At 42.6% G+C, this 19,165-nt stretch overlaps 1 protein-coding gene across 1 annotated transcript in view; it reads left to right on the top strand.

The window, feature by feature from the left end:
- Positions 1–6,528: 6,528 nt before the first annotated feature.
- Positions 6,529–19,165, top strand: part of OXR1 (oxidation resistance 1) — a 444,691-nt gene continuing 432,054 nt past the window's right edge. Inside the window, exon 1 of the mRNA XM_025450868.3 lies at positions 6,529–6,651. The gene's annotated coding sequence lies outside the window, so the exon portion shown is untranslated. The remainder of the gene's footprint in view (positions 6,652–19,165) is intronic.

The raw sequence follows: 19,165 nt of genomic DNA on the forward strand, positions 1-19,165 counted from the left end.
ACTTCCCAGATTTCCATCCAATTTTATTAGTGGTGATAATTTTATTAGAATAATAAGCTCTTAGATCAAATTTGCCATGGTTTCAATTCCAATCTTGTTTTTGCAGGTTGGGTTGATGTAATTAGCACTGACGTGATATGGTACTATGGCCAATATGAAGGGAAGGCTGAAAGGAATGACATCCAAAGGTTTATTTTAATTTTATTTTACTTTTTTGAATCCACACAATAGAGTGGTTAAAAGCCTCAGTTTGAATGCTGGGTCTATCATTTATTATATTCAAATTACTATGTTTCACCAAATCTAAAATATAATTGATATCACTAAGAAAGAATAGAAGAATTTCAGCCTCGTAAAGTTTAAAATGTGGGCCATTTTATCTTAGAATCGATGAAATATAATACTCACTCCCTTGGCTTTTAGCTTTTCCTCTGTGTTCGCACCAACTAGACAACTGCCTGGCTAACTACCTACTTTTCCACCTCCTCTCCCATTCCCTGGAAATGGCTGGACTAGCAAATGTGGGACCCAGGGCACATCTTTCTGCTAGATGACTTTGCCTACTCCTCAAAGTTAGCTGGTCTTGGATGGACACCTAATCCAAGTTGGTGGGATGATGGTTTTCCCCCAGTTTTTCCCCCAGAAATCTTTTTTTTTTTTTTTTTTTTTACCAAAAGTAGCTTTATTTTCTATATTTTAAAATGTATTTTTAAATTTTTGAAAAAAATAAAATAAAATTTTGGAATAATTTTAGGCTGATGGAAAAATTGTGCAGATAGTACAGATTGACCCTGAGCAGCCATCACCCAGTTTCTTCTATGGTTAATGCCTCACATTTGTCAAAACTAAGAAATTAACATTAGTACATTATTGTTACCTAAACTCCAGATTTTACTAATTTTTTTTCATCAATGTTCTCTCTCTGTTTCAGGATCCAATCCAGGGTGCAGCACTATTTTGTGTCTCCCTGGTCTTCTCTGGTCCTTGACAGCTTAGTCTTTTCCTGTTTTTTACAACCATCAGTTTTGAGGTATACCGGTTGGGTGTTTTGTAGTGTCTCTCAACTTGGGTTTGTCTGCTGTTTTTCCTGATTGGACTACAATTGTAGTTTTTTGGAAATAATTCCACAGAGATAAGGTGCTGTGATCATATCATATGAAGAGGTAAAAATATTCACATGACATCACTGATGATGTTCACTTACATCACTTGCTTAAATTGATACTTGTCAGGATTCTCTATCACAAAGTTGCTCTTTTTTCCTTTCCCATGGTCTTTCCTTTGAAAGCAAGTCACTAAATTCTCTGGGCATTTTAAAGTGAAACAAATGGAATAGATTCAGTCTTTATGTAATGAAGGGTTGGAAATCCTTGGACTATGCGGTTGTAGAGGAAGCCTGTCTGCAAGCTAGGAAAATAAAGTTGACAGTAGAGAGAGATGTTGATGAAAAGTGGGCAGAATCATGACAGCATTTCTTCCGTCTGAGGATCAGAGATGTCCCTGCCTTCTAAAGGTTATATTTTGCATCAGTAGTGTGCCAGAAAATCTCCCTTTTATCTTAACAAGCTTAGACTGGATTTCTTTATGTACAACCGAAAAGATGCTAAGCAGCATACCGCCTCAACGGATTGCTGTAAGAATTGAATGATAAGTAGTGTGCAAAATGAGTCTCTATCCAGAATGAGACACATGAAGGTACGTGATAACACTTGAGAATCTGAGATCAGACATTAAAAACATATGTTATTAGAGCACTGGACTCAATGAGAAGTGAAGAGCTGCAGCTGCATCAAGACCTTGCAGCTTGTTCAATAACTAAGTAATGTTTGTGTTAGATTTACAGGCAAGTAAAGCGAAGCCTGATATTTGAAGTACATAATTACTCACATTCTTCTTCCCTGAGGAAAGGGCCATCAGAGCTAAAGTCTTTTAGTCAAGAAGCATCTTTGATTCACAAATACTATGAACATTTTTAACGCCCCATGACTATTTCCTAGAGCAGTTTTTGCCTTGAAGTGCAGAGAGAGGGGGAAATGAACATTTATATCTTTAGTACATACATATTAGTTGATCTGTTATGACATTTATCTATAAAATGAGAAAATAATTTGAGCATTAGTGACTTTGAATTACTCTCATTTAATTCTCCATTATTAAAAATTATTTTTTTTTACAATGGGAAAGTAGCTATCAAGAAGATAGCTTTTAATAGCTCTTCAAGGAAGACATCTTCATATTTCCTTTCTCTTAAAGAACCCAGTTATGAATTACTTTACATTCTTAATTTAGTTCTGATTTTCTAAACGTTTTCAGTATGAAAGAAGTATAATGGAGAGATAGCCCAGTGCCCCCACAGTCTAAAATGTGTTTTCTCTATGTAATAGGAGCAGAATATGCTCAGTGGTCAGTGCTTTTATCTGGAAAAATTGGGGATACTTGGTGATGTGGCATAGATCTTATTTTTTTTATTTTTTTTTATTTTTGCATAGATCTTATTGAAGGAATTCCAAGTTAGAGAAATTTGGTAAGAAAAAGTAAAGGGGGGAAGGGGCTATAAAAGAGCTGTCCTCAGACCAAATGGTGACATATGCAAAGTCTGTATCTCATGCCATCCCACCTCGAGCATCAGCCCTGGCCAGCTTCTTTTCACTTCCTGAAACCAGAGGACTTAATGCTGGCCCCATGGGTCTTCTTGTTTCGGATCTAAATATTCACCTTCCCTTATAACCTATTAATGCTTCAGCAAGCATCTACTGAACACCGAAAACAATGCAAATGCATGCATACATACAAAAATCTGCCAAATTCCTAATCCTCCATGAAATTCTGGTTCAGCGGTGGAGGAAAAGAAGGCATGTAGATAAGTAAAACAAATGGGGGAGTGGTATAAAAGAAGCACAAAGAACTTCAGGGTAAAATAAAAGAAGAAGAACTAGGAAAAGAGAGGAGGACTAATCAGAGGTGTGGATTAAGGTATGCTCTGACAAATGCTGAATTCCTAGAAGACCATGTGCAAAAAGTTGATGAGGAAGAGCTTAAGGACAGATCCCGGATTTGAGGATTTTAATAGAACTATAAAATGAGCTTTACATGAAGTGATTCATGGATCACCTTCATTTATTCATAAACAAATATTAAAAAGATTTAACAAGTGAATTGCACGGATTTGGGGATAAGTAAAGAGAAAAGGGGTGACAATCCATTTATTTAAATAATTCTAACAGTATTATGAAAGACATAATACACTTATTATAGGAAGAACAGCATTTCCCCCCATATGTTCAGACTGGAAGCAGAAGAGAAAAGGCACACTGTTACCAAACGGTTTACATAATGATCAGGTATGTTAAATCAAAAAAGAAAGAATGGGCTTTAAGAATATGGAAAATGTTGGGATGCCTGGGTGGCTCAGTGGTTGAGTGTCTGCCTTTGGTCCCAGGGTCCTGGGATTGAGTCTCACATTGGGCTCCCTCCTGGGGAGCCTGCTTCTCCCTCTGCCTCTCTCTTTGTGTCTCTCATGAATAAATAAATAAATTCCTTAAAAAAAAGAATATGGAAAATGTTAAGTCAATATATCATACACCTGAAACTAATAGAACAGTGTATATCAATTATACTTCAATTAAAAAGAAGTATATGGAAAATATCCTTTTCCTATAGAGACAGTTTGTGGACTGGAGGCCTCCGCTGACTGGGGGCTCACTTGAAAACTTTAATGACTGGCAGTACTTTGGAAACAACCAGGGTCCTGAAATAAAGATAAAAAGGAAACAAAAAGCAGACTAACTGCTACCCTTAGGCAGGCAAATCAAAGCATCTGAACCTAAAAGGAGATAGGAAAAATCACTTCAAAGCTTTATTATTCTTTTGCTCATTTCTGAATAACTCAAACCAACGGATATCCCACCAGGAGCTTGCTGTCCTTTTTTGCCTATGAAGAAACACAGCTGTGGTAGATACCTGTTGTATCTATCTTGCAAGCACACCCAGCCCCATCTTCTACTGACTGGATACTTTCTTTTTGAGAGGTTTCTTCCCCCAGAGGATGTACAAGGTTATGTGCGCAACCTAGGGCATCCAGCCAGAGCCCTCTGTCAAAGGTTGATCTGCTTATCAGAGCACAAACTTTGCTTTCTTTGTAAGATCGAAAACTTTGTCATCTGTGTTGGGCTGGAACTGCACTACGGACACAGCCTGATGGAGAATGAAACCAGCAGAGAACATAACCCTGACAGCAAGTGAGAGAGAGAGGAACGTATTCTTGCTGATACTGTTAAGCCATGGTTTAGTCCTGTAATTCTGAGTTACATGGCCCAATGCATTTCATTCGTTTGCCTAAGTTAGCACTGAGTTTCTGTTATTTGCTATTATGAGTCCTGTATGCAATGTTTTTGAATTACATATTTAGGTAGGAAATCAAAGTCTAAACTTTCAAACCATAATCTGTCCAGTTATGATTATGTGTAGTGTGTATGCTGTAGCATAAAGATGTGCAATCATAACCACGATAAGATTAATTATTGAGAAAAAAAGGAGAACTGGGATAAAGAGACATTTTTCTTTTTTATCTTCTTTCACTGCCTACAGAAAGGAATGGGTGAGTTATATTGATGTCCTAAGGAAATTCCATTTTCATCTTCCCATTGAATCACTCATGGAAAATTAGGAAAATGGTATTGTCATTTCAAAGTGACTCTAGTCCTGGAGATGCCATCTATTGGAGACATGCTTTAAAGGAAGAATAATTTAAGGAGCTAAAAACTAGCAGGTAAAAGATTAAACATTAATTGATCATCTATTTTGGGCTGGACATGACACTAAATTTTAAGTGAGGGGGGAAAGAGGAAACCAGGAGGGAAGAGAACTTTTACTCAAATAGCTCTGTACCACTACAGTTCTGTGAAAAGCACACAAGTGACTTTGGGGGTGGGGTGGGTTGGGGTGGGTAGCAAAACCTCACTAATTTCTAACAACAGCAAAAAAAAAAAAGTAGCCTTAGCAAAGAAATTGAACTGTGAGAATGTATTATAAAATACATTCTGAGTGAAAGCATTACTCTTACAAGATTCTCAGCAAATTCTCTGAATAAATAAATAAAAATGAAACATGTCACTTTCCACAGAATACATGGAAATCTAAACTATGAATGCCCAGAAAGAAATTAGGCAAATAAATAAACTAATTAATTTAAAAAAGGTAAAATAAAACTTCCAATCAGCATTTTAAAATTATTAGCACTCCATAGAGAATAATTCTTAAATTTCCCGAGTCTTTATCTCAGGTAAAGCTATGGATTTAGGGGGACAGCTTATGCAGAAACCATGGGAGTTTCTAGTTTGGCTGACTCTGGGATCAACTTCACATTATTACTTTAGGTAAAAGATAAGCATCTCCGAACGTCAACGTTTTTTTTGTTTTTTTTTTGTTTTGTTTTTTTTTGTTTTTTGTTTTTTGTTTTTTTTTTTTTGCCAAACTGGGATAATAATGATTCCCTTATGAGGTCGCTGTGAAGGGGTGAATGAAAAAGGCGGGGATTTGACTCCGTTTAAGAGCAGAAAAAAAAAAAAATGTCAAAAGTAGACTATCAGGAATGAAGGTAAAATACACCGAAAATTAACAGCGGGGAAATAATTCGCAGGTGCGGTGGCTTTGAGGGTTCACGAGGCTGAAAGTGCTGGATGCTCAGGAGACCAAGGAAAGACCCGTCCGGGCTGGAGTTTGGCAGCGGGACCGCCCCGGGCCGCGCAGGTCGCGGAGCCGCGGGATTCGGCTCGGGCGGCACCGTCCACCCATCCCCGGGCTGCGCCCTTTGCTTTGTGCGACTTAAAGCCGCGATGCAGGAGCAAGGATGGAGGTAGAAGGGGGGGGGGGGGGGGGGAGGAATCACGGCTCGGATCACGAGAGCAACAAGGCCAGCAAGGCCAGGATGGGTGTCCGCAGGTGTGCGAAATCCCGTAAGCGCCCAGAAAAGTTTACGTGTTAGCAGCTTTCTGAGATGTTGAACGTCCCCTTTCCTCCTTCTAACAAATCCAAGCATCCAAAGAATATATATATATATGTTTTTCCCCCAGAAGTCTGGACCCACTGAGTTGTGGAGGAGCTTTTCCGTCGTTTGGGTCCACTTCCCCGTTTCTCCGGCGGGACCCGCTGCTGGGGCTGCGGGCGGCGCGGCCTCGGGTCGGGGCGGGCGGCCCCGGGGCGCAGCTCGGAGCCTGCAGGGGCCCGGCCGCCGCGAGCAGGGTTCGCGGGTTCGCGGGTTCGCGGGCTCCGGGCGGCGGGCGGCGGGCGGCGGGCGGCGGGCACGCGCGGGGGAGGGGCGCTCGCCGCGGAGCCGCCGATTCCGCAGGAGCTATTTTTAGCGGCGCGTCGTCCGTCTCCTTCCCCGGCCTGCAACGTGGTAGCCTCCGGCTCGCCGCCGCCGCCCGGCGCGCCCTCCGCCACCCCCGGCGCTGCGGGCTCTTGGTCGCGTCCACGCAGGCAGGCCCGGACACTGAGCATGTGTGGAGGCGCTCGGCGGCCTCGGCGGCGGCGCGGGCAGAGCCGGGCTGCGTCAGGCTGAGCAGCTTCGCCGCGCGGCCCCGCCGAGAGGGGCGCCCTCGCCGCCGCGGGCCCCGCCGCCGCTCGCCGCAGCCCCCTCCCGGCGACCCGCGAGTAAGTTTGCGAGGAGGCTGGGCGGAGGGCCGAGGGCTCGGCGCCCGGGGAGCCCGGGGAGCCCGGGGAGCCCGGGGAGCCCGCGCGGGCGGGCGGGAGGGAGGCGCGGCGGGACGCTGCCCCGAATGCCCGGCGCCGCGGCGAGCCGTTCGGCCGGTTTGCTAGCGGGCGGCCGCCGGGATGCCGGACCCCGGGATGCCGGAGCCGGACCCGGACCCGGGGCGGGGGCGGGGGCCGAGGCCGGGGTGCCCGCGCGGGCAGGGGGACGCACGGCGAGGCGACGGGAGGCACCGCAGGCCGGCGCGGGCTGGGGAGGCTGGGGAGGCTGGGGAGGCTGGGTTGGGGGCGGGCGCCCGGCCGAGGAGAGCCGCAGAGGGAGAGCGGGGTGGGGGCGCCCGGGGGCGGGGGCTGAGCCGTCCCGGCCGGAGCGGCGGAGCGGAGCGGGGTGCAAAGCGGGGCGCGAGGAAAGCGGATGGGAACGAGAGCAAAGGACCGGTGGCAGGGACCGTAGGTCCCGGAGAAGCGAGCGGACCCGGACCCCTGGGGGAATTAGTGCGAGGTTGAGGGCGAGGTGGTGGTGGCGAGCGGCGCCTTTGAATCGAGGGCTCTGGAGGGAGGGAGTACGCGGGGCCGCGTGCTGGGCATCGCCTGGAGAGAGGATGAGATGCGGAAAGTGGCCCGGAGGGTGCCCCTGGGCCGCCGTGCCGAGCTCGAGCGGAGGACTCGGGCCGCCGGGGGGCGGGAAGGCTCGGGCGAGGTGTGGAAGCTACGTGCGGCCCCGACTCCCGACTTAGGGGCCGTTCCCCGGGGTTCACTTGCTCCCCGCGCCCCCCTTCTCCTCCCTGGCTTGGGCGCCGCGGGCGAGCGGGCAGGAGATCCGCGGCGGCGCGGCGGCCGGGAGGGGTCATGCCCCTGGGGACTTTCCCGGCCCCCTCGGGTGCAGGCCGGAGCTGGAACGTGCCGGCTGCGGGGGCCGGGGGCGTGCGGTCACTCCCGGGCCGCGGGCACCGGCGGGCACCGGCGGGCACCGGCGGGCTGGCAAGTCAGGCAGAGAAGTCTGCGGCGAGCGGCTCGCGGCGGCCGGGCGGGCGGGGTGCGTGCTGCCGGCCCAGGGTCGCGCCTGCTGCCGCAATCTGTCTCCGTGACGAGGGGACCCTGGATCCACAGGCTGCACGGGGAGGGGGTTAAGGGAGACGTGCTTTCCTACCCTCTTCGGTCTCCTTTCCCCGGGGTCACTTTCTTTGCTCGTCCGGCGATGCTCCTTTCTAGCCTCTTCCCGGCCCCCCGCACCCCCGAACCTGGCTCCAGCCCTGTGCTCTGATGTGGGACCCCAGGAGGCGGCGGGAGGGAATCCTCGGGTTCCTGACCTGGGGCGTCACTGCGGGGTCCGCAGCTCCCTCTGCTGCCCCCGCAGGTGACGCGGTGATGTGGCCCCGCGGACTCGGGAAGCGTCATGGCTCCAAAGGCCAGCGGGGCGAGAAGCCCGGCAGTGACCAGCACTCCTGGGTTTCCGAGAGCAGTTGCCTTTCCTGAGTTCCCCACATGTAAATGTAACTTAAAAAGACCAGATTAAAAGAATAAACGAGCATCTAATGTAAAAAGCCTTATGCAGAAACGCCTCTGACTCGGAAAGATTTCACCCGCCATCCGCAAGAAGGGAAGAAGCGTCTACAGCATACAGGGTCGGAAACGGGTTGGGGCGGGGGGGGGGGGGGGGGGGTGAATCTGTTACCGTGTCTGCGCCTTCTCAGACTCCATCCAGCTCTCTGTGTTTCGTCCTCGGTGCCATGTTTTTAGAGAGACTTTACCAGATAGGGGGAAATGAGGATGAAGGTGACTCTGGGAACCTGTGCCACTGTGGAGGACTCCAAAAGAGGAAGAGTGAGAACTGTACCTACTGTATGTGGATACCTAAGAAGGCTGGGCTCTGAGGTGGTTGTGCAACCACCAGACATAGTTCCCACATCCAATTTGCAGGGGGAGACTCAGATGAAGGGAAGTGAGAGCTCTAAAAAAGTGATGAGGATCATGATATGGGGTGCCTTACACGGTGATCACTGACCTGTGGAAGGATACAGCAGAAAGGACAGCAAGCTTCATGGCCAGGGCACATCTTCTTATTCCATGTGACAGTGGCTTTCTCACTTTCTAGTACAGTAACTATTGAGATTCACCTTTTGAAATATGTCCATGATTCTGAACATCTGAAAGGTGGAGAGTTTGAATAAAGACTTAAAGCTGTCAGTCTCTGCTTCTATTACTAATGGGGTTCCCCTCCCCTCATTGATTGTTGTTAGAACATGTGGTAAAGGTAAAATAAATTATTTTTAGCCATCAATTCTGTTCTCCCTGGAGTGCTGTTCAGATAAAACATAACCTTATATATCTGCCTGTTTCTATGTTTGGGGGTCAAGAAGGAGGGATTATTGGGCAAATTGATTCGGGTGTCCAAAAAAAAAAAAAAAAAACGAATTTAGGCACCAGAAGATCTTATGAGCATGTGGAGATGAAGTCTTCATTTATAGAATGTTAAATTAAATGTGAACTGAGAAAACCCTTCCCTGTCTACCCTTCATCTCTTACATTGGAAATACAGAGGATTGTACCCTTGGGTTGGTTCTTAGTTCTCAGAAGCATATTTTGACAATAATTTTCCTGGAGGATTGTTTCCTAAGCCCAGGTATGTTTTAAGAAATAGTGGAGTCTGCGGCTCTAACCTATAGGCATTAAAAGAAAGTGGTGTGGGCTGCCTGGGTGGCTCAGTGGTTTAGCACCGCCTCAGTCCAGGGCCTGATCCTGGAGACCTGAGATCGAGTCCCACATCAGGCTCCCTGCATGGAGCCTGCTTCTCCCTCTGCCTGTGTCTCTGCCTCTCTCTCTCTCTCTCTCTCTGTCTGTCTCTCATGAATTAAAAAAAAAAAAAACAAAGTGGTGATAGGCTTGATGAGGTAGAACTATGAGAGAAATGTTAATCAACATGGATGAGAAATCACCTGTTACCTCAAGGTATCTTATTGATAGGCTTAGAATAGTGGTTTTCAACCTGGATTATTTTGCCCCTGATCCCCCAGGGAAACATCTGGACATTTTGGGGTTGTCACAACTCGGGGAGGAGGTGTTCTGGCATCTCACGGGCAGAGGCCAGGGATATTGCTAACATTCTACAATACACTGGGGAGTCCCCACCATAAGGAATTATCCAACCCCAGTGTTAGTAGTGCTAAAGTTGAAAAACCTGATCTTGAATATGACGTGATGAGAATTAAAAGCAACAGTTAAAATGCTTTCACATATTCCTATTGGAGTTTATCTTGAAAATTAAAAGTAGTTAATACTAAGAGGCTTTCTTTGCAAAATAGCTCCATGTTCAAAAACATGTGTTTTAAGGAGATTAAAGAGGTTTCCTTTTAGAGGAACTTCTTTTCAGCCTTAGAAACAACTCCTAACATGTATCGAGAATGTCTTCAATGACAGGTTATATGGTATGCATAGGAAGTGAGTAAACATTTTTGATGAAAACAAGTTACAAAACTATTCAGCTATGGTATTTTTCATTGAACTTGTTTGGTGATTGCTCTTTAACATACGTAATTAAAAATTTTAAATTACAATTAAAGGTTGCAACTTGTAATTTCTTCATGTAGTGAGGGATTGAACAGAATCAGAGAAAACAATGCTAGATGAATTTTTGTTAGAAGCCTCATAAAATATTCCATAGTTAATCCATAGTATTTGTAGATATCTACACAAGAAGGTAAGAATCTCGTATAATTTTTATGTTTAGTTACAATTTTAAATCGACAGCGTGGCATCTATTAAAAAACCTTTCTAGCCTAACGTGCGATACTCTGCCTAGAGAGAAGGAACAATAGCTTACACTAAATGTAATAGGATCAAGGAACGGTTCTAATATCGCTTGTTTGCATGAACTCAGAACACTTACTAGATAAGAGCTTTGTCATTATCACATGGAGGCCCAGAGAAACTAAAGAGATTTGGTCACTATTTTCACTGCCCCCCCCACCCCCACCATTGTTTGGTGATCAGTTGGTCGGTTTCAGAATCCATCCTACAGAGATCATCATTAGAGCTGCTTACTTCCCTTCTTGCTCTAATAACCATTCCCTTCACTCTTGGCTATTGTCGTTCATCGGTCCCACGGGAGTTTCTATAGCAGAAGAGACTTCATACTCCTGCTAAGTCTCTGGGGCACCCAGTGATCCTTCCTTTTCTCCTGTGTGTACAAACACAAACAGCTCTTTCCTGCTTCCATGTGGAACAGAGATTGGTGTTTCTCTTGGAAAAGGGTGGTGGGAGAGCCCTTGTTTTCCACAAAGGCAACCTCAGTGTCTCTGGTTGCATGTTCAAATTGCTTTTTCGGTTGTTTGCTCAATTGCTGTTAGTAAGGCTTCCTCTTTCCCAGGGGAATGGTGAAAGAACCAAGGAAAATAGAACTTCAGTGTGAGCAACACTGGTGTTGGTAGAGTGTACTTATCATTGGACTATATGAAAGCTCACAGACACGATTTGAACCAACGAGAATCCTATATTACAAATTCAACAAGCATTTGTAAATTCAACAGTAGCAAGTTCTGTTGTAGGTGCTGGGACTATTGCTTTTTTCAAGGTCAGGCTGCCTTGTGTATTGCAACCAGTTTCAAAACGAAGTTCATGCAGAGAATATACATATATTCTATATGCACCTTTAAAACTATCTGTAAAGAAGAAACACAGGGTGGTTATTCATTTCCAAGAAATTTGGAGCAATTATGGAGACAAAGCCTAATGCTTGAAAATATTTCTGATCACAGTTGGTGAAATGTGGAAGGCAAAAGGAACATTTAGAGGGGAAACTTAGGTGGATCTCTGTGTAGACTTGACAGAGAGGGCTTGAGCAGTTTGAGGGGAAAGGTCAGTTCTTGTCTTCCTTTTCCTTTCTTTAGGAAGTGGTTATTGATTTTGTTTGACATCTGAACAAGGAGAAATGGTTTCCTTCCCCACACTTACTTGTTGAATGGATGTATGCCCTTTTATACTGCTGATAGTCATAGTGGTAGGAAGCAGTAGGACGCTGGTATCATGGTTAGAATGAAGCAGAATTTGAAATCAACAAAATCTTTGAATACATACCTTCAAAGACTGAGCATGCCATGTCACAGTTTTGAGGTGACTAATAGATTAAAGAACTGAGTATTTTTGTTGTTCTACGTACTAGGTGATATGTATGCTTTATTTGGGGGAAAAGGAAATAATATGGCAGTTCCATTACTTATAAACAAACTTGCTGGTCATCATGGCCATGTCATTTATTGTCCCAGCTGGAAGAAGAGTAGTATGAGGGGAGAGAATTTTATCAAACCCTGTATGTTGCCCCTGCTGAACTCAAGAACAACAGGAAAGGCAGGATTTTGGAATCTATTGCTATGGCAAAGGCAAAGAGAGTTTATGCTTTTTATTTCATTATTATTAAGGATGAGTGATAGCAGTGCATGAAATAAGCAACCTGCTTGTGGAAGGTTTTACTTTTGTTTATAGATGCTTATTCATCTTAAGAAACAAATAGCCCAGAACATCTCCTGAGGCTTTCAGCCTTCATTATAAATAGCATGTCTCTTCTATCTCTGGAATATTTATTATGTGATGTCATTTAGAATCAGAATACTGGGCTAAGTTGATACTGATACAATCCTTCCTAATTTTGTGACTTAGAGTTGTTTCTGTCCTCTTAAGGAAGGTGAAAGAGACGTGCAGTTTGTCACTGAGAGCATAGTCACGAGTGCTGACAGCAGCACACAAGGACATGATGCTACTTGACGTTGGTCTGGAACCCTACTGACCAAAACAGAGATCTTAGTCTTCTGGATTGTGAAGCCTAATTTTAACAGTTTAGGTTGGAGCCACTGTTATGACCAGGCTTGAGAATCAGTTGATATATTTGAAAAACACCAACTGATGAACAGGATTGCTAACCACCCGTTACAAGAAAAGAGCTACAGCACTTTAGGATCAAGAGCTTTGCAGCCAAATCTGGCCCTTCAACTTAGTAATTGTATGACTTTAGATGAACTGTTTTTAACTTTACGGAGCTCCATTTCTTCATTTTTGAAATGGTGGTATTTTTTTTTTCCTGTAGAATTCATGATAGGATTGGAAGAAATATTTTTAAAATGGGGATGCTTCTTAAGTAGGGATAGTGGTGGTGTTTATACATCCTTCTAGTACTAGATTTTAAATGGCAGCTGTCCTGGAAGGGGGGGATCTATGTGCATATGGAGTCAGAAAGGTCATTGGTGAGCAAAGGGAGATGGAAAAGGGCCATGAGGTGGATCATAGATTAGGAAGGGATGTTAGCGATGAAGTCGCCTGATGTCTTCTTTTAACTAATGAGGTCTTGGGGATTCAGGATTATGAAGTGATTTGCCCAATCAAGTTCAGTAGTCACTGCATCATTTCAGCTGAGTCTACATTTTTTTAAAAGTTTCTATTCAAACCTTCACCTTAATAAGCACATTTAAATTTTTTTGGTTAAATCCATGTTTCTTCTATTTATTTAAAAATGTTTATTTATTTGAAAAGCCTCTCTTTTCAGTTGTTATACTCTAAGTTTTCTGTAGGAAAAAAAAGTCATTGGAGCTCTAATTAAAATTGTGAATTCAACTTAGCTGTTCACCTAAATAATCAAATTGGTCACGTACATCTTTATTTATTTATTTTTTTTTTCCTAATCGAGATGAACACAAGTAGAGTTTTAGATGAAGGTATCTAAGAACCAAAAATACCACTATGGATAATGTTCTTCAACTGGGTTATATTTATTAATGGTCATAAAATGGAAGATGGACTCTTCTTGTGGTTCTGATGCTAAAGATTATAAGATCATTGTTTTAAGTCAGTTCAGTGCTGTTGCCACTGTGATGTCTTGAAAAGAATTTCACATTCAATAAAAACATAAAAACCTAAAAGCATTAAAGGTACTTTGCAGGTTGTAAGTTATATGATCTCTGCTGTCTTATTTTTAACTTATGATAAGGATATATAATCAATTTGCAGTAATGAAAGACTTAAAAGTGGAAACCAGGACAGCTGGCAACTTTAGACAGACAGCAAACCGGGACAGAACCTTACCTTTAGAATCAGACAAACTTGAATTCAGATCTCTATTTTTTAGTTAGTGGCTTTGAAAACTTAGGCAAATTATTTGGCTTTCTAGTTTCTCCTATCTTTTAAGAATCATACCTATCAGATACCAGATTATGAGTATGATTTATGTTATTATTAAGTGAGACAAGCAAATAAAGATCTTATGGCACCATTTATCCTTAACTGCTTACTCTACCATATTTCAGCTATGCGTTTGAAAGTGATCATTTTTATGTGAATCAGTTCAGATTCTTTTATTGTCAAGAATCAGAAAACCTGATTTCAAGTGGCTTGAGGAAAAAAAAAAAAAAGCCTTCATAACTGTGTAACTAAGTAGAGGAGGGGACTGTGTTTCCTCGGAGGACCTGATCCAGGGTTCATACCATGTGACAAGTTCCTTGTTTTCTCATTGCAGTTTCTTGCTCCCCTTCCTGAGTGTTGGCTCCATTTCTGACAAGCTGCCTCCTTGTGGTTCTAAGATAGCTGCTGGAAGCTTGCAGGGCTTCATACTCCCAGGTTCAAATCTAGTGAAGGGGAGAGTCTTTGCATAGCTCTTGCAGAGGAAAGAAGCAGCTGCTCTTTTCAGAAATCCTAAGAAACATCCCCTCATATCTTGCTGGCTCCAATCCGATAAAGAGCCTATCCTACCAATCACAGTGGCCGGAAGGATGGTATGGGCTGGTTGGGAAGTATGTTTTCCTATAGAAAGGTGGGAGTTTGTTTTGGGGAGAAGGAGGATTCTGTATTAGGCAGATAAACAAGAAGGGGCCACTACAGCAATGGCATTATTATTAAGCCCTAAAGAAAAATGTTAGAGTCATGATTTTATTTCATCTAAGTCATGGTTAAAGTCTAGAGAATTCTTCCCTCTCCACTGTTGAGTAGATTTAGATCTTCGTGATTAAAAGAAACCAATGTACGTTAGCTCTCATCCTTCAAAATATATCATTAGACTGAATGGGTAGACACTAAGATTCATGTTTTGTTACAAATAAGTGATTACTAAAGAAACAATATGTTTCCTTACATTAGACACTTGGTCATAGGACCACTGTTTTCTTAAAGTTTCAGGAGCTGCCATTATGTAAGTTACTATTACTTCACATTATTATCTGTCTGATGACTTATCCCTTGGATCGTGGGTGACCTTGCTGGCCCTGGCCCTACATCCACAGACCAAACTGTATTGGGTGTGAAGGCTAGGATTTATGCTACAAACAATTCTTAATGTCTATAAATTTCTACACATAGGCAGTTAGCAAAATATTCCAGAAAGGATAATTTATTAAATCTTTATTTAACAATTCTACAATCCTTATTGGGGTCGTGGCCACAGAAGTCTTTTAAATGCAGTTGTTTTCTAAGATTAAAATGTGGTCTTATATACTGATAGACTAAAGATTCCTTCTCATCTATGCTTAAGTCTTTATGTAAATCACAGTGACAGGATATCACAAGCACATATCACAGTTTAGCAGAATGTTAACAGCCATGATAAATAGCTTTGAGTAAAAAATATTTTATTCTGTTTTCATTCATCTAGATGGTTTAGTAATATAAACATCCATAAACATAGCAAATCCATAATAGATAGTTGTACCTTGACACATTTTGACTTAATCATTTAGACTTTTGTGGGAGGGAACTGAATGAAACTGAAATTTCAGTGGGCCCTGCTAATAGTTAGAAGTCCAAATAAGAGAAACAATAAGAGAAAACAGAACAAAATCCGGAGTTTCAATTTTCTAATTTATCAGAGTTCCTTAACTGAATTAAATAGAACTAACTCTGGTTAATCTAAGCAGAAAGGAATTCATTGGGTTGTTATGGAAGAGAGTTCATGGAACTGCAGGAAATGCTGATGAACAAGACCTAGGAGAGGATATCCCACTACTGGAATGAATCAACTCTAGCTCTTTAACATCTTTTTGTCACCATGGTCACGACTCAAAGTTCCCAGCAGGGGAGAGAGAGAGGGTTTGTTCTGGGAAATAACAGGACTTCTTGACTGAGAGTCCACTGACAACTGTGTTCAGTGAGCCCAAAGAATTAGCCCAAGACATGATCGATGATCTCCCGCTACCGGAAAGATGCTGGGCAGACACACTAATGTCCATTACACAGATTCATGATGGAAAAACTTGGTACAGTGGTGATGAATTACTAGAAAGGAAAAAAAAAAAAGTGCGTGGGGGGGAAACCCCTGAGTGTATTATCTAAACAGTATCTATGTGGAAGACAAAATTCTGTGTGGGTTTCCTAAGTCTGCTGTAACAAGTTTCCCCAAGCTGGGTAGCTTAAAACAACAGAAACTTACTCTCTCACAGTTCTGGAAGATAGAAGTCAGAAATCAAAGTGTTGGCAGGGCTGTCTTCTCTCTGAAGAGTTGAAGGGGAGACTCTGTACCATGCCTCTCTTTTAGCTTCTGGTGCTTTTGGTAATCCTTGATGTTCCTTGGTTGATGGATATAGATATCTATCACTCCAGTCTCTGTCTTCCTCACCACATGGTGTCCATTCTCCCCAGTGTCTGACTCTGGCTCGTGTTTTCTAATAAGGACACAGGTCACATTGGATTAAGGGCCCATGCTATTCTAGCATGACCTCATCTTAACATAAACCATTATGTCTTTTAAGACTCTACTTCCAAATAAGATAACATTCTTAGATTCCCAGGATGGATGTAAAATTTGGGGAGAACACTATCCAACTGAGTACAAGTGTGATGTGGATAAAATGACAATGCATATAGCTAGGTCGAAGGAGTAGGTGGGGTAATATCCTGTGTTACAAAACAATATCAGAAGTTTTAGGTGCTCTTTTTTAGATAATCCTGTGTCCACTAGAAAACTGGTAGAAAAACAATTTTTTTTTTTTTTAGGAACAGTTTTTTTTTAAATTACAGACCATAAAGTTGGCAAAGAGGAGTTTGAGATAAATATAATATGAGCCTCCAGATATTAAAAGGAAGAAAGATGTAGTCTTCTTTGCTCATTTACAGAGAATTAGGACCTATGGCTGGAAGTTTCAGGGAAGCCCATTTTCTCTCATTGTAAGCAGAAACATTCTTAAATTAGTGTGGTTCAGGAGGGGAATGAGCTACCTGGAGAATTTGTGAGGGCCACAACTCTGGAAGCACTCGGCATAAGCTGGATGGGTATTTGTCATAGATGACGTAGAAGAGATTTCTGAATGTGAAGGGAGCTTAGACTAGATGACTGCCCATGGTTCCATGTTGGAGATTCTCTTCTAGGAATACAAAGGACTCTGGTGGTCCCCCAAACATTTATTGAACATTGTGTATGGTATTCTATATTGGTAGAAATAGAAGTTAAAATGGCACGCATAGTCTCTAGTTTTGCATAGATACACATTTCGGAAGTATACTCTGACACTGATAAAGAACAATTGAAAAAAAAAAAAAGAACAGTTGAGGATCCTACATACTATCTGGCATAAAACATAAGATCAATAACTTTGTTGAATGAATTTATTGTTTAATCAGAGTCTGCTTTACAAATGTATGTTCATTGTTTACCTGAGTACTTACCTGATTGGTATCAGCCGTGCCATATTCACTCCTACTATCTTTTATAGCCTTCTGGTTTTCTAGGATTATCTTGCTCATATATCATCACTATCTCTGTTTCATTTTACCTTTTTAAAAATAGGGTTGGAAGTGGGGAGTAATTTTTCTCCTTAATCTCTTTCCTCCTCTAGGCTGGCTTTGCCGGCAGAACTAGCCTTGAATCTCTACAGTTAATGTATTAATGTGAAGACGGGGGGGGGGGGGGGGACTTTGGCTAATGCAGTGTTTCTAAAGGTATGGGATCAATGACTGGTTTTGTGCAGGATGACTTTGGGTGGTATATGGATATGTATTGAATTGAATTGAAAGGATTTTGAATCCGTTCCCTTTCAGCATTTCTCATTAAGGCAAGGAGAAAGTTTCAGTTTGGTGCTAGTTTGTAATATCTCTCTAATACACACATATCTCCCTTTTTAATGAAGAGAAGGCTTCAGATGTAAAGCTTTTAGAAGTCGAATAACACTGTTTTGTTTTCATTCTCTTTATTTTTTATTTTATCTTCTATTTATACTAAGTTGTAGTCTCCATATAGAGTAATGACACAAGCTGCCTTTAAAAATTCAGGTAGCTCAAATTTTAAAAAAAGGTATGATGTTAAACCGGAGGTGGATGGTAGTGATGGTTGTGCAACAGTGTAAATGTCCTTAATGCCTTAAGATGATAAATTTTACATTATATATGTTTCACCACAACAAAGAATAATAGTAAAAAATTTAAAATGTGAAGAAGAGGAAGAAAGTGTTTAAAATCTTAAAAGTCAAGTGAAGCCAACCATATGTTGACAATAAATGGGAGTATGGACACAAGGAGAATACACACTCACAAGTTGTCCCCCATGGGCCTCTGCTCAGCATTCACCAGAAAGCCTGGGGGAGGGGAATTGACCAGAGAGAGACCCCCCCCCCCCTTGGTTTGTCACATGTGCAGGTGGTAAGAGGCTTCCAGGGACAGGCACACAATCTTACCAACAACCCCAGATTCTTCTCTCATATATGAAACCTTAAACCACTCACTGGGGGAGGGAAAGAAACCCCACTGGGCCCAGAGTCCCATATGGATACAAGGTAGAGAGCTGCAGCAGATAAGGAGCATATATTGGCTGACACATGAGGAAGGAAGGACAGAAATATTGAGGAAAAGTCAACCCAAGGCCCGAGTTTATGGGGCCTAAGACTGAGAATAGATCCAAAGAATGCAAACGTCTATAGCTGCTGTATTCATAATTGCCAGATATTGGAAACAGCCCAGATGTTTTTCAGTTGGCAGTGGGTAAACAAATTGTGGTAGTATTCCACAGAATAGAATTCTACTTGACAATAAAAAATAAAATGAAAGTTACTTGACCTCACCACTGTGCCAGTAATTACTGACGTTAACCATTAGAGCAGAAGCCATGAATGTTTCATGAAAAACATGGCACTTGAGAAAATGCAGACGTTCAGAAATAGATCAAGAGAATCATGGAGAAAGCAGAAGTTGCCTAGAGGGGTTGATAATAAGAGAGACCTGAAGGTCCTCATTTTCTCAGCAAGAAAAATATCCTACATAGTATCTGCATGTCCTTTTTCATTATGATGCATAAAATACTACTGATTTATAAACTATTCTATTTTTAAAACCCAAAGGCGTCTATAAATACATATAGAGCTTTTCCACTCCCTTAAAGTTATATCAAGTTGACCAAGTTTCTTCCAGGCTAAAGGATCTTTAGAATTCATGTAATATTCTTCAAAACCAGAGGTTTTTAACCTGTAATTTGTAGGCATGGATAGAACTCAGTATGCCG

The sequence above is a fragment of the Canis lupus genome, chromosome 13 (assembly GCF_003254725.2).
Source record: "Canis lupus dingo isolate Sandy chromosome 13, ASM325472v2, whole genome shotgun sequence".
Classification (NCBI taxonomy): domain Eukaryota; kingdom Metazoa; phylum Chordata; class Mammalia; order Carnivora; family Canidae; genus Canis; species Canis lupus.